The following is a 14,306-nucleotide window of genomic DNA, read 5'->3' as shown; positions in this document are numbered from 1 at the left end:
TCTTCTTCATTCAGATTTCTTGCACCTTCTACCATCTTTAAAAAGTCTGCAATTTTGATTTGTTTCCTGGTTCTTACAAGATCATTATAGATTTCACGGTATGAAGATAGACAATTTTGCAGCTCGCTTCTGAATTTTCGGCTTCCTTCAGCGGAAGGATACATATTTATATATACCCTCAATTATAATAATTATATCTTCATGTAAAGGCATTATAGTTTACTATTCCTTCCCGTCATTATTTTAAGGTAATTTAGTGTTTAAATATGTCGAACAAGAATCATGCTATCCAGTGCTGCAGAAGTACAGTGTCGTACAAAGGTTTTCGTAATTTTCTTATTGTGTCAGAGCGAAATCGTGTTATAGGATGCCGTGCTGTAAGAGGACTACCTGTATTCCCATACTCCTGGACAAAAATGGTGCGTTCAAAGACTAATTTTGCTTGATTGGACCGGTAGGACGGCCAACGGAGAGCCGCGTCTAAAGGTCCGCTTCCCCGCCGCCATAAATCCGGCAGGTACCTGTCCGTTTTCAATGGAGCGGTACTGAAACGACACTCATCGTTTCATTCGCCGTGTTCCAAGCACGATTTAATTGTCCACCGGTAGAAATAACCGCGGCCAAAGCGCTTCGAGGCGCAAACCACATAAATCGGCGATCTTCCGCGAAACAGGTGAAACGCGATAGCCACAATTCCAAATGGCGAACAACATAAAAAAAGCATCGAGGCTTTCGAACAATTAAAGCGAGCACGCAGTCGCGTTTGCTGGAAAGTTATGGCTGCGATCATTCGCGTCTAATAGCTCCTGCCGGCGATTAACTCGAATCGCGCGGAGCCGGACGGCCTCGGCTGCGTACGAACGTTTAAATACACATTTCTTGCGGGAATACTCGCTCGTTTATTATTTTCCGGGCGATTAAGAAAAAAAAATATATATATATATATATTTGTATGTAAAATATATATATATATATCGGTGTGCACATGTGTGCGTGGATCGGAGTAAACGGCGACAGGAAATTGGCTTTCCTTTTTGCCGGAGCAGAGCGTCCACGCGTAAAAAGCCGCTTCTAATAAAACGGTGTGTCGCGAAGGTGAGAAAAGCTGTGCTGGAATCAGCAAAGCCGACGGACCCGGTTCGATCGTGGAATGACGCTGCAATGCTCGATATGCCGTTTCATTCAACCTGACTCACGGCCCCGTGGGCTCCGCGTTGCTCGCCACACGTTGATCCTATCATCGTAAATATTGAATAAATGTAATTAGCCATCGGGGAGGCAGGAAAGGCCGCCGCGCCGCGAACGGTAGCCAATGTTCGGTCCCAATCCGATTAGAATTTCATTGTTCGTGCGCTTGCCCGACGACGTGGACGCCTCCCGAACGCAAATTGCCCTTTTCGAGATCCCCGATACCGTCTAAAGTAGCACGCTTTTCTCATGCTGCGACCGTGTTGCATTCCACGCCTGCAATTTTTTAAAAACCGTCGCACGTACCCGGCCGCCTCCCTTCGCACCACCGGTCCCCGTTTCCGCCGTCGTTGCTCCGCGATCTTAATTCTGTTCGACTGAAAATGCGGGACAGCAATTTCTGTTTCGTAATTATCGATTTTCATTTGGTTTTATTTATTTTTAAAAGAAGCGTCGCTCTTATACCACTCGAGTCCCGTTTTCTTGCAAGTCTCAGGCTTCGGCCATCGTTGATTCGTGATTTCAATCTTGTTCGATCGAAGATGCGACCTAGAATTTTGGTCTTACGTTCGTCGATCCCAGAGAACCGTTTTCTCCCGTCGATTCTGTTTAGAATTATGTTTAATATTTTATTTCGAGTGATTGGTATTACACAAATTTGTAGAAGCTTCGGAAAATTGTAAAACTGTGGCCCTAGTTATTTTTAAGTAACTGAACATACAATATAATAAATGTACAACTTAAAAAAAAATTGTAAGAAAATGAATTGTATTCTATGTATTCATAGATAATTTTTTAATTTTTGTAAGTAAATGAAAATCATTTGCTGGAAATTTCGTGAAATTTGCTTGGCTGGCAAGGGGTTAAACTCATTAACAAGGGAAACAAAGTTCTTTGAACTCGAATTTTCAGCAAACGATAGGAAAAAGTATGTACATATGTTGCCCGAAGTGTTCCAAGTCGAAATATTACTGCGATACGTAACAAGGTAGAAGTTGCAGCAAGGTTTCGAGCTAGAAGGGTTCGAGGGCGTGTTTCCCATCGAACGAGGGTGCCCGCTCGATTTGCCCTATGACGCACGAGTATCATAGCTCGGGCAAGGAGAGCGTGTATCCGCAGTAATAAAGTTAGCGCGGTAATTATGACAGGCTCGTTACCAGCACGTCGCAACGGGATATGAAGTGTTAATGAATGGACGCGTCGAACCAAGGGGTGGCTGGTACCGGCCGTGTAATTTTCGTTCGGCCGTAAACAGGCCCCGAATATACTATAAGCTGTTTGCCAGTTACCTGTCCGGCTAATAACAGTCGCTAATACTTTCTATGATTAGTGCTGACTCACCGGAATTAAACACCGATTTCTTCGATTGCCGAAACGCGCGACCCACATCTTTGTAATTCATCGATTCTCTTTCATGCACTTATTAGCACGCACATACTTTTGCCCATGATTACGTTATTTATTTGCGGGTAAATCGAACCACGAGGTAATAATGTGTAGTACGTGTGTACATATAAAAATGACGTGCAAAGATGCATACAAAAATGACATAGAAAAATATGTAAGTAATACTAAAATATATATATAAAATATATAAAGTAAGTACAAAAATATATGCGTGTAAATAACCTTGACATAACCTCGAGAAAATAATATGTAATAAGTATGTACATACAAAAATGACGTGCAAAGATTCATATAAAAATGACGTACAAAAATATGTACAAAAATGAGTAGATCGAATGAAGAGAAACAAATGTCTCGATTGTTGTATTATTGCAATCGATGCGGATAACTTTTTATTTCGCATGAGAATTCATTGTTTGGTAATATTTGAACGGTATCATTTTAAGAAGTTGTGAGAAATCCCTATATATTTTAGAACAGAAAGGAGCGAATTCGTAAGGGATGTTTCGCCCTCAGAATTTAGATGTATGAAATCGAAGCCACAAATAGCAGGGATTCGGCTGTGGATTTTCTGTGTGGATCCCAGACGAAAATTAATACAATAAATTCTCCCCAATTGTTCTCCAGCTTGTAAACAAAAATGGACAATTCGGGAACAGAAGGACACGACTATTCGACACAATTGTTGACAATCGACAACTGTAAAAATGAGCCGCGAAGCTCATCGTATGTTCTCTTCCCAAATTGTCCATTTTTGTTTACAAGCTGAAGGAAAATTGCGGAGAATTTACATCGAATGAAAAGAAACAAATGTCTTGATCGTTGTATCTTTTCAATCGATGCAGATAATTTTTATTTCCCACAAGAATCCACGTTTTAGTAGTAACTGAACAGCATCACTTCGAGAATTATAACGAGCATTATAAAAATAACAAACATCTACATATCTCAGGATAGAAACGACGAAGTCATAAGGGATGCTTCGCTCCCAGAGTTTCCCAGCAGATAGGAGTATAAAATCCCTCGTTATTTGCTCCCGGCGAACCCATCTCGGAAGACAAATACCGGGGGATCGTGCTCGAAGCAATCTCCCTTGAAAATCCCATTTTTCGAAGAGCGAACGTGTTTGCCGGGAACACAATTTTCAGAAAAATAGCGAGACGCGGCACGCCAGCGCGTCGTGGCCGAGCAATTCTCGATCGCGATTGTCAATTGCAATTGTCAACCGCATGATTCACGGTCAAGAAGTTCGCGGATGCTTTTAAGAAACGTGCACGCGTTATCGGTCAGCGTCGAGATAACGGGAAAGTGCGCAGTGCCCCCGATAAAGACCGATTTTAATTTAATCTACGCGGGCTAAGCTTTCTTGATTCCTTCCGCCGATAATAGACGCAGAGATCCCGGCGTGTTTGCGGATAAGAGATAAACGGTATCTTCGTCCGTAATCATCGGCGATTTGTTGATTTCGTGTTCCTCATGCTCGGTGCACGAGAGCATCCAGTTTACGTCTTCCGGGAGCTGTTCGCTTTTTTTTCGCTCGTTACCGAGCATCCACAGAACTGGTCTCGCGCCTGTCTTCCGGCGACAAGTGCAATTTTCCCTCTTTATTGGCTCACTAATGAGAGATAACTGCGACATTGCGAAAATTCCGCGGGAACGACGAAAAGGTTCGTTGAAAAGGAATCTCTCTCCGTTCAGTTTCAACGATTAACCCTTTGCGCTCGAGTGGCGACTCCGAGGCACCGCTAAATAATGTTTATATCACATTCCAAAATAATTCTTACATCAACAAAATTTGAATTTGAAAAATTATTAAAAGTATGACTGTTGTATAAGTCGCAAGACTCAATTTCGCACGCATAAAATGCGCTCTGTCATGTAAAATAGAGACAGTGTAGGTCAGAAAAATTATTTTAGATTCACAGTTAAAATGGTTTCGAGCGCAAAGGGTTAAAATAGCAATTAAACCTTTGCACCGACAAAAATTGCTACGTCGTCCTTCGAACCGATGCTTATTTGTTAATTTTTCATATTTTAGAAAATGTTGCACGAGCGAACAGGCTCGAACTCATCAGGCGCGCGATACAAAAATAATACAAAAAACAATACAGAATCAGAAGACGTTGGAAGAAGTGTCACAGTAGACAAGTTAAAACGGCAACTAAGAGTTGGTTCATTAGAGAGACATCTTCCTTGCTACTTGATACAAGAACATTGAACTCATTGATACGGTGCGTTCACTTTTGCGAAGCGTTACACGCAACTTTTCTGACGTGGTGTCGTACTTTTCGTCATTTCCTCGACAAACCGGACGCTAATTGACGATCTCAACACGGTGGCAACCGCACAGCGGTGGATCTCCACCCTTTCCGTAATCTGTCACTGCCCGATTGAACCGGAACGTTCATTTATACCGACTCTTATTTTCAATGTCCTTCTACGCGCCGTGTTCGCGCGTCGTAGAATTTGCCAAGTTATTCAAAAATCTAATCTAACTCGCGCTCAATGGGGTTTAATGAAGCCTAACCACCGTCGCTCGTGTACAAGATCCATCGTTGCGGACATGTACAAGTTAATCATTAATTTCCGATCGATTTCAGTGCCGGTCGTTAAATTATTATCTGCCTGGATATATTATTTCGAAAGAGCGAAATAAAACGTTGCACACGTTATCGTGTCCTTTCGAACTCGAAACAGCGACCTGTTTAACCGCTCTGGGACCGTGTAATCATTCCTGTTCCGCGAATGACAAGAGGAATACACATCGATTCGTCAGTGGAACGGTGTTGGGAGTTCAGAAGTCGAAGAATTCTTTGTAACATAAGTACATGTTCATCAGCATCGACTACCACGTGAGATCTTGCTCGAGACGAGGCCAGGGAGTATCGACGGTAGCAGACGGAGAGGATGCGGATGTATCGATCGCCCGGATGATATTCATCGCAAATTATCCAGCGAACGTTAACGCACAGCAACGATGTCGAACAACTCGAACACTCTTTCACTCGATGCAATCAATTCTTCGCTGCTGTCTGTTTCGCGAAAATCGCTGCATTAGTTGAAAGTCGTAATTTTGATAGGAGAACGATTTTGATAAATGATTGTCACGAACTCGACGGAGTATGTTCGCTTGGAATGATGATCTGTGTTCCAAAATAGGCACATTAAATATGAAACACGTATTCGAATAGGTATTTTTGATTTATAGCTTGATTGCTGTATAATAGTGTTTGTGCGAGTGAATTTATAAGGATAATATTGTTCAAATATTTGGGTAGAATTTTTACATCCATTTAGGTATGCGCTATCTATTTTTTATTTGTATCCTTTGTGTCAGCTGCGTTTTATAACAGGTACCTTTTCCTAATTTATTATTCCAGTTTGGAGGATTGAAACTACCGAACCAATGAAAATGACCGGTTCCGGAGCTTTTCTTTTAAAATCCCTGCTGCTGTAAAAATTTTTTTGCTCGGAATCTTTTATACGAACTTCTTCATTCAAGCATGTATTATAATAAAAATCGTAGGAAGTTTAAATAAATCCGAGATCTTATCATTGACATAAAATAATGTTTATATTAGTCAGGACGCGGTAGTTCTAGCGTTAAATTTTTCATGGTGGAGTAAGTTAGAATTGAGTTAGACTTATTGAGTTAGAATTTAAGAGATTTTTTGTTGGGATATATATATATATATATATATATATATATATTGTTGGGATTGTCAACAGAAATTATATAGAAGTCTTCATCATAATTACGACGGCGTGCATAATTACAACATAACCAAGGAACACGTGGAACGTTGACGTAAGCGTATCTTGTCAAACGAAACACGTCTTCGTGACGTATATTGGGCGTAAATCGGGTGTAAATCGTTTTCTTGCAAGTCTCTGACTCAATTAAGAAATTAAGTAATGTTTTCCAGTCTTTGTATCAGAATCAATGCAGCAACAGAATCGCATTCGTTTGCAGAATATGTTTTTCGAAACACTTTCACTATTATTGTTGAAACTTCGAAGGTAAAGATTGTTACTGCTTCAAAAAATTTGAGCACATCCATCGAATATTAGCCAAAAAGGTACGTCAACTTTTGAATTATAATACTCGGTTTTTTTCTTCGAAAAAATTCCTGAAAATCGCGTCGTAATTAGAACGTCAAACTGAGAATACTAATACAGTAAATTCTTCCTAATTTTTCTTCAGCTTGTAAACAAAAATGGACAATTTGAGACGATTACACGATTATACGATTATTCGAGCCTTGCATCTCGTTGTTGCAATAGTAAACAATCGGCAACTATAAAAATAAGCCGCGAGGTTCGAGTAATCGTATCTCGTTTTCCCAAATTGTTTATTCTCGTTTCTACAAATTGAAGAAAAATTAGGGAGAATTTACCGTCCTTCGAGTTCCATGACGTACGATTCTGAGACCACCACAGGAGTTGTTCATTGTTTTCAGAACACACCGAAGAGTCGCGAGCATTTCTCACGCAGAGAAATCGGTGGACGAGCCGTCGCCTCCGGTTCCCGCGGTCCGTGTCCCTTGCGTTCTAAGGCCGTCCCGCGAGAACAGAGATCGTCGCGTAGCCACGGATCTGGTCCAGGTATCCCGAGGGGTTATCTCGAAACGCGGGTCTAGTCGCGTCGAGGCTGGCCGGATGCGTCCCGGTATCGGCGATCCCGTTGCCGGCAACGTGGCTAGTTAGAAGAAAGGGATCCGTGAAAGAGAGGAAGGGGCTGAATGACACGGTCACCGAAAATGACAGGTACACGGCTTCGAAGAGCCGTGGACGTGGGGCCGATATCGCAACCGCATCTGACACAAACCTTGGTCAGCCGGAGCCCCGTCGTCGTTCTCGTCGTCTTCGTCTCGTTTCGTTTCGTTTCGTTTCGTCCCAGGCTCTTTCTGTCTCCATCCGCCTCCTTCTTCCTCCTCCGGCCCGAGCTTTCTCTCCGTCTCTCGTGTCTGCCTGCCAATATGCCTACCTGTCAACACACGCTGCATTCAATTAACTCGGGGACCTGCGCCACGCCTGTGTAATGACGCGGAAATCTAACTTCGCCCACCCCCAACCCCCGTCGATCCTCGCCGAGGGAACGACGACCTCTGCCTACGAGTCCTTTCGACAACCTCGAAGAAACCCTCCTCGAAGATTCGCGTCGTTCCGCTACCCCTTGGATACTCTGCCATCTTCGGCGAGATCTCGGGATCGCGCGAGGCCTCGGAACTTATGATCGCATTCGCGGCGACGGACGAGGTCGAGGGATCTATTACCGAACGATTTTCAGGGGGTGCGAGACGATTTTGTTAGTATTGGGGTTATGGCTTGGATTATTTCTCAAATGAATATGATATTAATTCTTTTTCTTAACCCTTTTAGTGCCATGCGAAAAAGAGGCGCCTATGCGAGAATAACCGGCCGAATTTCACGGTTTTACTAGGGTTTGGGAAGATGCTCATAAAAACCAAACAGGAAACAATATTTACACGATTCAAGAAGCAGTAAATTAAGGACGAAATAGAGAACAAAACGATGATACTAGATTTTCTATATTCATTGAAAATTATATAAATAACAAAGGTATAAATGATCATAAAGAAGGTAAAAGTCCAGTTCTCTCTTACAAAACGTATTTGCACATACAAAAAGTCATCTTTTCATCATGATTTTATATAGATCATTTATTACAAAGTATATACTTTGCATTTCTGATATATTTTGTAACAAGATAAATAGTATTACATAACAAACATAAAAAATAACTCGAAGGTACATGGTAAGTGCCGGACGGATTATCTCTTCCGAAATATGTAATTGTTATAGGTAATATAACATTGCTGAAACAAAATTATGTTGTCATAAAATATATTTGTGATATAATTTTGCATAATACTTCATTATAATAACATAAATATTTATATTTATATTTATATTTATATTTATATTTATATTTATATTTATATTTATATTTATATTTATATATTGTAAATGTGTAAAATTTTGTTATTATAAAGCGCTATAAGGCGCGGGCCGATATATCGGCTCTGGCACTTCTCGCCAGTGCAGCAAGAGCCGATATATCGGCCTCCGGCACTAAAAGGGTTAAAAAGCTTTATTTTACTTTTATTTGAGAGAAGGTATATGTACGAACCGACTGAGCGACCAAAATCAACTGAGGGACCGGCAACTGAAAATCGCCTGCTTATATACCTTTTTTGGTGTGGTCTTCTCCACCAATCAGAGACGATCATTCGTCGCGTCTTACATCGTATACGCGCTACTGGGATCACTAAAGGTCAGAGCACGATGTGTTCTAACGACATCGGCGATGGTATATGGCGGTATATCTTTGATATACAGTTTACATCACCGTCGGTGCGAGCTGACGGAACCAGCGGAAACGTAATCTGATATTTTCGAATCTCAGTCCTAAGTAAACTATAGATTAATTTTTGTGTCCGAGGCTGAAGTTTCTTTTTCAACAGTTAGAATTGAAAAGTGTTGTTGTTGAATATTTATACCACTGTTCGATAGATCGATGATTCTGGATTGCGTGATGAACTGTCAAACATTTATTCGACATGGATCAGAAATACGAGTGAACAATAAAAAATTGAAAAATTGAAAAAGGAAACTTTTGTATAATTTTTATTGGTAATCCCAGCGTAATCAAGGAAATAAAAAATACCTTCAATTCTAACTATCTACAGTAAATTCTCGCTAATTGACGCTCAGCTTGGGAACAGAAATGAACAATTTGAGAAGAGGCGATGCTATAAAAATTATAACTATGATATAGATATAATATAATATACTATAAATTTATGACTATAAAGACGAGGCGGAAGGCTCGAATAATCGTATCTACTTTCCCCAAATAGTCCATTTTTGTGAACAATCTGACCGTCAATTAGGGAGAATTTACTGTGATTTGCAAAACGAGTTGCACAGATACCAAAATATAATTCTCTGCGAAAGTAAACACGACAATATTGAAATTCCAGGAAATAGTAGCGAGACAAATGTGGATCTAAGGCACATACAACAAAAATATAATAAAAAATATTTGGCGTAAGTGAAACAAAGGTTAGAAGAAACCAAATTGTTTAGCGAAATTATATAGTAATTTAAGAGACCTAGATTAAGAAAATAATGTAAAAACACAATGCAAAACTATTGTATATGTTACACTACATGCAACCCTGCAAATGTTATCCCACAAATGGTCGTTAATTGCTATTAAGCAGATGCGACATTAAATAAATTAAATTAAAAAAAAAAGTAAAACACGGTCGTGTACCTGTAATGGAACACCGTTTTCGTACCATGTCCCCATGTTCCATGAATCCTATTATTTTAACCCTTTGCGCTCGAAGCCATTTTAACTACGAAATAGTTTCAATCCAAGGTAATTTTGGTGAGTCACGGTATTTAAATTCTATATTACTTTGTGCATTTAATGCATACGAAATTGAGTCTTGTTATTCGTGCAACAGTAACAGATAAAATCTGGTGGTTGGAATCAGAAAGCGCGACGGGGGAAGCTTGTTTGTTAATTAAACGTCTAGAACTTTGTGGAACGCGGATTGCTTTGTATCGGCCAAAATTCGGAATGTCACGACGAAATCGCGATCAACAGAGATTAGGTTTCTTTGTACGGTACAAAGGGGAAGTCGATAAACATGAACGGCATCATGCGGACAACCGGGCTGTTGTTCCCAGATAGTGGGACAATTTTGAACATCAACGCGATCGATCGATGCCTGTGCACGATATCGCGGCTGGATTTGTTGTAGCTCGGGTGCACGTGATCGCAAAATGATAGTCGCGTTGCAAACGATCCGTCGCGGGCAGAAAAATTTGTACGTCTGGAGAAACTAGAACCGGCGACGAGAGAGAAAGAGAGAGGATATCTCGAGAAGACAGAACGCGATCGGATCGACGAACTGACCTCGGTCTCGTTTCCAGATGATTATCTAAGATGTTAATTAATCCCACTTGAAGCTGCACGAGAAACCGTCCATGCCGTCGAGAAGATAATGATCCGGTTTTGGACCTTTAAGTTCGTAATTTTCGAGAGTCATCGCCGCGGCCGCTCTGTCTTGCGTGCCTGGCGTTCTTCGAATCCTATCAGCGTCCAAATTCGACGAGTTGCTTTGTCTTTGCTGTTCGTGGGCGACGTCTTCGTGTCTATTAATTGCGAAACAGCAGAAATATTCGTCGTTTGGTTTAAACGGACGCCGATGTTTCTAGAAATGCCTCCGTCGAGAAATTAAATATCGTTCGTAATTTTATCGCGCTCCAAAAAATGTCAAGCACTTATTAAAGGTTGCGATAAGTTTTTAAAGATTCTTTTAATAGAAATTTCAAAATAGTATAAACGCATTATTATAGTATACTATAACTATACAATAACTATACTATAAATTACAATATTATACTATAACTCTACTATACTATAAATTAGTATATTATACTATAACTCTACTATACTATAAATTACAATATTATACTATAACTCTACTATACTATAAATTACAATATTATACTATAACTCTACTATACTATAAATTACTATATTATATTATAACTATACTATAAAGTAGTATACTATACTATAACTATACTATAAATTACAATATTATACTATAACTCTACTATAAATTACAATATTATACTATAACTCTACTATACTATAAATTACTATATTATACTATAACTATACTATAAAGTAGTATACTATACTATAATTATACTATAAACTACTATCCTATACTATAACTATACTATAAACTACTATCCTATACTATAACTATACTATAAAGTAGTATACTATACTATAATTATACTATAAACTACTATCCTATACTATAACTATACTATAAACTACTATCCTATACTATAACTATACTATAAACTAGTATACTATACTATAACCATACTATAAACTAGTATACTATACTACAACTACTACTATACTATAAACTATACTATAAAATACTAAAATAACTATACTATATAAACGTATTACTTCTACAATACAACAATTCGCTAACAATTCTCACGACTATTTATTTGATTCAAAAGCGGACCTTGATGTATTTTCCCCTATTTATAAAGTTAGTTAATATTATACCATACCACACAGATAATAGTATACTAACTAAAGTTAGTTACACTATTAGTAAAATTTCAGCATCAGCGTCTCCTCGCTATCAGCAGATCGACGCTTTGTTTCATCGGTTCGTGTCAGAAGATAAAGCTCGTCTATTCCTGGTCCAGCATCGCCAGGTTCTGCCGCTGAAATATGGATTCTTAATGCTGTAGTCTTGTCCGAAATTCTTCAGTTCCGTGGGCATGTTAGACCAGGTACACGGGCAACTCCCCTGAGACACCCAGACCGGCGGTACCTACATGATCCTACACTTTATGCGACCTCTTGTCACGTCCCCGAGGATTCGTATTCCTAGTCACGCGTTTAATCCCTCGAAACATGCAACCGGCGAGCTGTCCTTTCAAACCGGGGGCCAAAGTTCGCTCGGTTCAGAGAAGGACAGAAAATTCTATCGCAAACTGTTCAGTTTAAAAAATCGTCGCTACTTCAGGTATAGCTGCTTAAACTTTTTAACATTGAACTTCTAATTCGTTAAAAACTGATCGGTTTTTTTTCGAATAGTTCATGCGATACTTACACTATTTAGTACGTGCGCCATTTTTGTACCTACGGTGTTTAGTATTTGCAACATTTAGTACCTACATCGTTTAATATATTCATTTGTAATATAATATATAATATATACATCAATATATACATTTATAATATAATATATAATATATACATCATTTAGGACATGCATCGTTTGGTATTTACATTATTTAATACCTACATCATTTATTATCAATATTATTTAGTATCTACATTATTTACTACTTACAATATTTAGTATCTACATCGTTTAGTACTCTTACACCATTTATTGCCTATATCGTTTGATTCTTACATCCCATTTGGTATTTACATCATTTAGAATCTGCACCGTTTGGTACTTACATTATTTAATACTTACACCACTTAATACCTACACCATTTACTACCAATACTATTTAGTATCTACATCGTTTAGTACTTACAATATTTAGTACCTACAACATTTAATTCTTACAATATTTAGTACCGACAACATTTAGTACCTACATTGTTCAGTACTTACACCATTTATTGCTTACATCGTTTGGTTCTTACACCATTTGGTACCTACATCATTGAAACTATTAATAAAACACTTTATTATTATTATTATTTTATTTAATAATTAAACATTTTATTATCATAGTTAAACAATAAAATTATTATTATTACCATAAACCTACTATTATTTAAAACCTACACCATTCAATACCTGCACACCATTTACAACCTGCACCATGTAATATCGACGCAAATCTCTTTTAATACTAATCCTACCAAGTACCAATACTAACTGGTGCTAACTAATTTGCTTCAGAAAAGCGAGAAGATCGAATTTACTTAGATTTTGTAAAGTTTTCATCCTAAAACTAGCCCCAACAACGTAATCTAATTCAAGCATTTTCCACGAAATAGCATCACCGAAGTTCGCAGAAACTAAGAAAATAAGAAAACCGTGAAAAAAACTTGACCGCGATAGGTTCAGTGTGAAAAGAATCGAACAATTGGCTCCGATGTCAGCAATCGAATTTCAGTCCCGCGTCGTCGCTCTTCCAGAATGGCGCGCTCTCGTCTCCCTCTAAGATTCGTCGTAGGTCCGACGAGAAGCTGGGGCCTTTCGATTTTCAGTTTGGAAAGGTGTACGGTATTTCCGTGAAGGTCCTAGGTCCCCGGATGGTCCCAGGAAGTCCTCGGGTTAGGGTATCGGTGTCGATGCGGCGGTTACATCGAATACTTTGCGGCGGTGAACACGTCGAGCGTGCGGAGGTGAACAGGTTGTCAATGGGAATTTCTGGGCGGACGGTGCCGCGGACGTCTGGTCCTGTAGGCCTCGGGATCAGGGGTGTATCCTTGGGGACAGATGCGTCACCGCGAACAACGCGAACGTATACCGGTGTGTCGCCGTCGCGTCTGCCGCCGTTCTTGCACCCGTGTCCTTCTCCGATACAGCCGGTCGTTTCTTTTCCTTTGCCCAATTAGTATCTATCCGTTTCCTCGCGTATCTACCTATCAAGGGCCCTGCCTCCGATCCCGATGCTCCTTTTTCCCCGTTCGCTCCCAGCGGAACCACCGAGCTGCCAACTTTTATTATTTTCATGCGTCAACCGGCGACCGCTCTCCTAAGCGGCGGTGCCATTAAAACCTGAAAACGAGAACTTCCAACACCGGGAATATTCAACTGTTTCAATGACCCTCTTCATCGGCTGTTCGAGTTTACTAATTAACTGTGGGCCCCGTGCGACACGACTGTCTCTCTGTTCGTCGCTTTCGAACCGTGTCGCGGGATCGGAGCGCTGTGAATCAGAGATTGAAGCGAGCCAGCGATCGAACCTCTTCGTTCTCGTTCTATTTTGTGCATCAATAAGAGGTTCAGTCTGTTTCAGATCGCATTCGACGTTTAGCTTTTAAAGCTCGAGAGTTTGTGACGTTCTTTAACGAAGATTTTGTACACAGTCTTCTAAATATAGGTATTACGCGCTATCTTTAGCTTATCTTTCAACAAATAGGTTGAATACAAAAA

Source organism: Megalopta genalis, chromosome 5 (genome assembly GCF_051020955.1).
Source record: "Megalopta genalis isolate 19385.01 chromosome 5, iyMegGena1_principal, whole genome shotgun sequence".
Taxonomy (NCBI): Eukaryota; Metazoa; Arthropoda; class Insecta; order Hymenoptera; family Halictidae; genus Megalopta; species Megalopta genalis.
The sequence above is the reverse complement of the archived record's forward strand: the minus strand, read 5'-3'. Positions refer to the sequence as shown.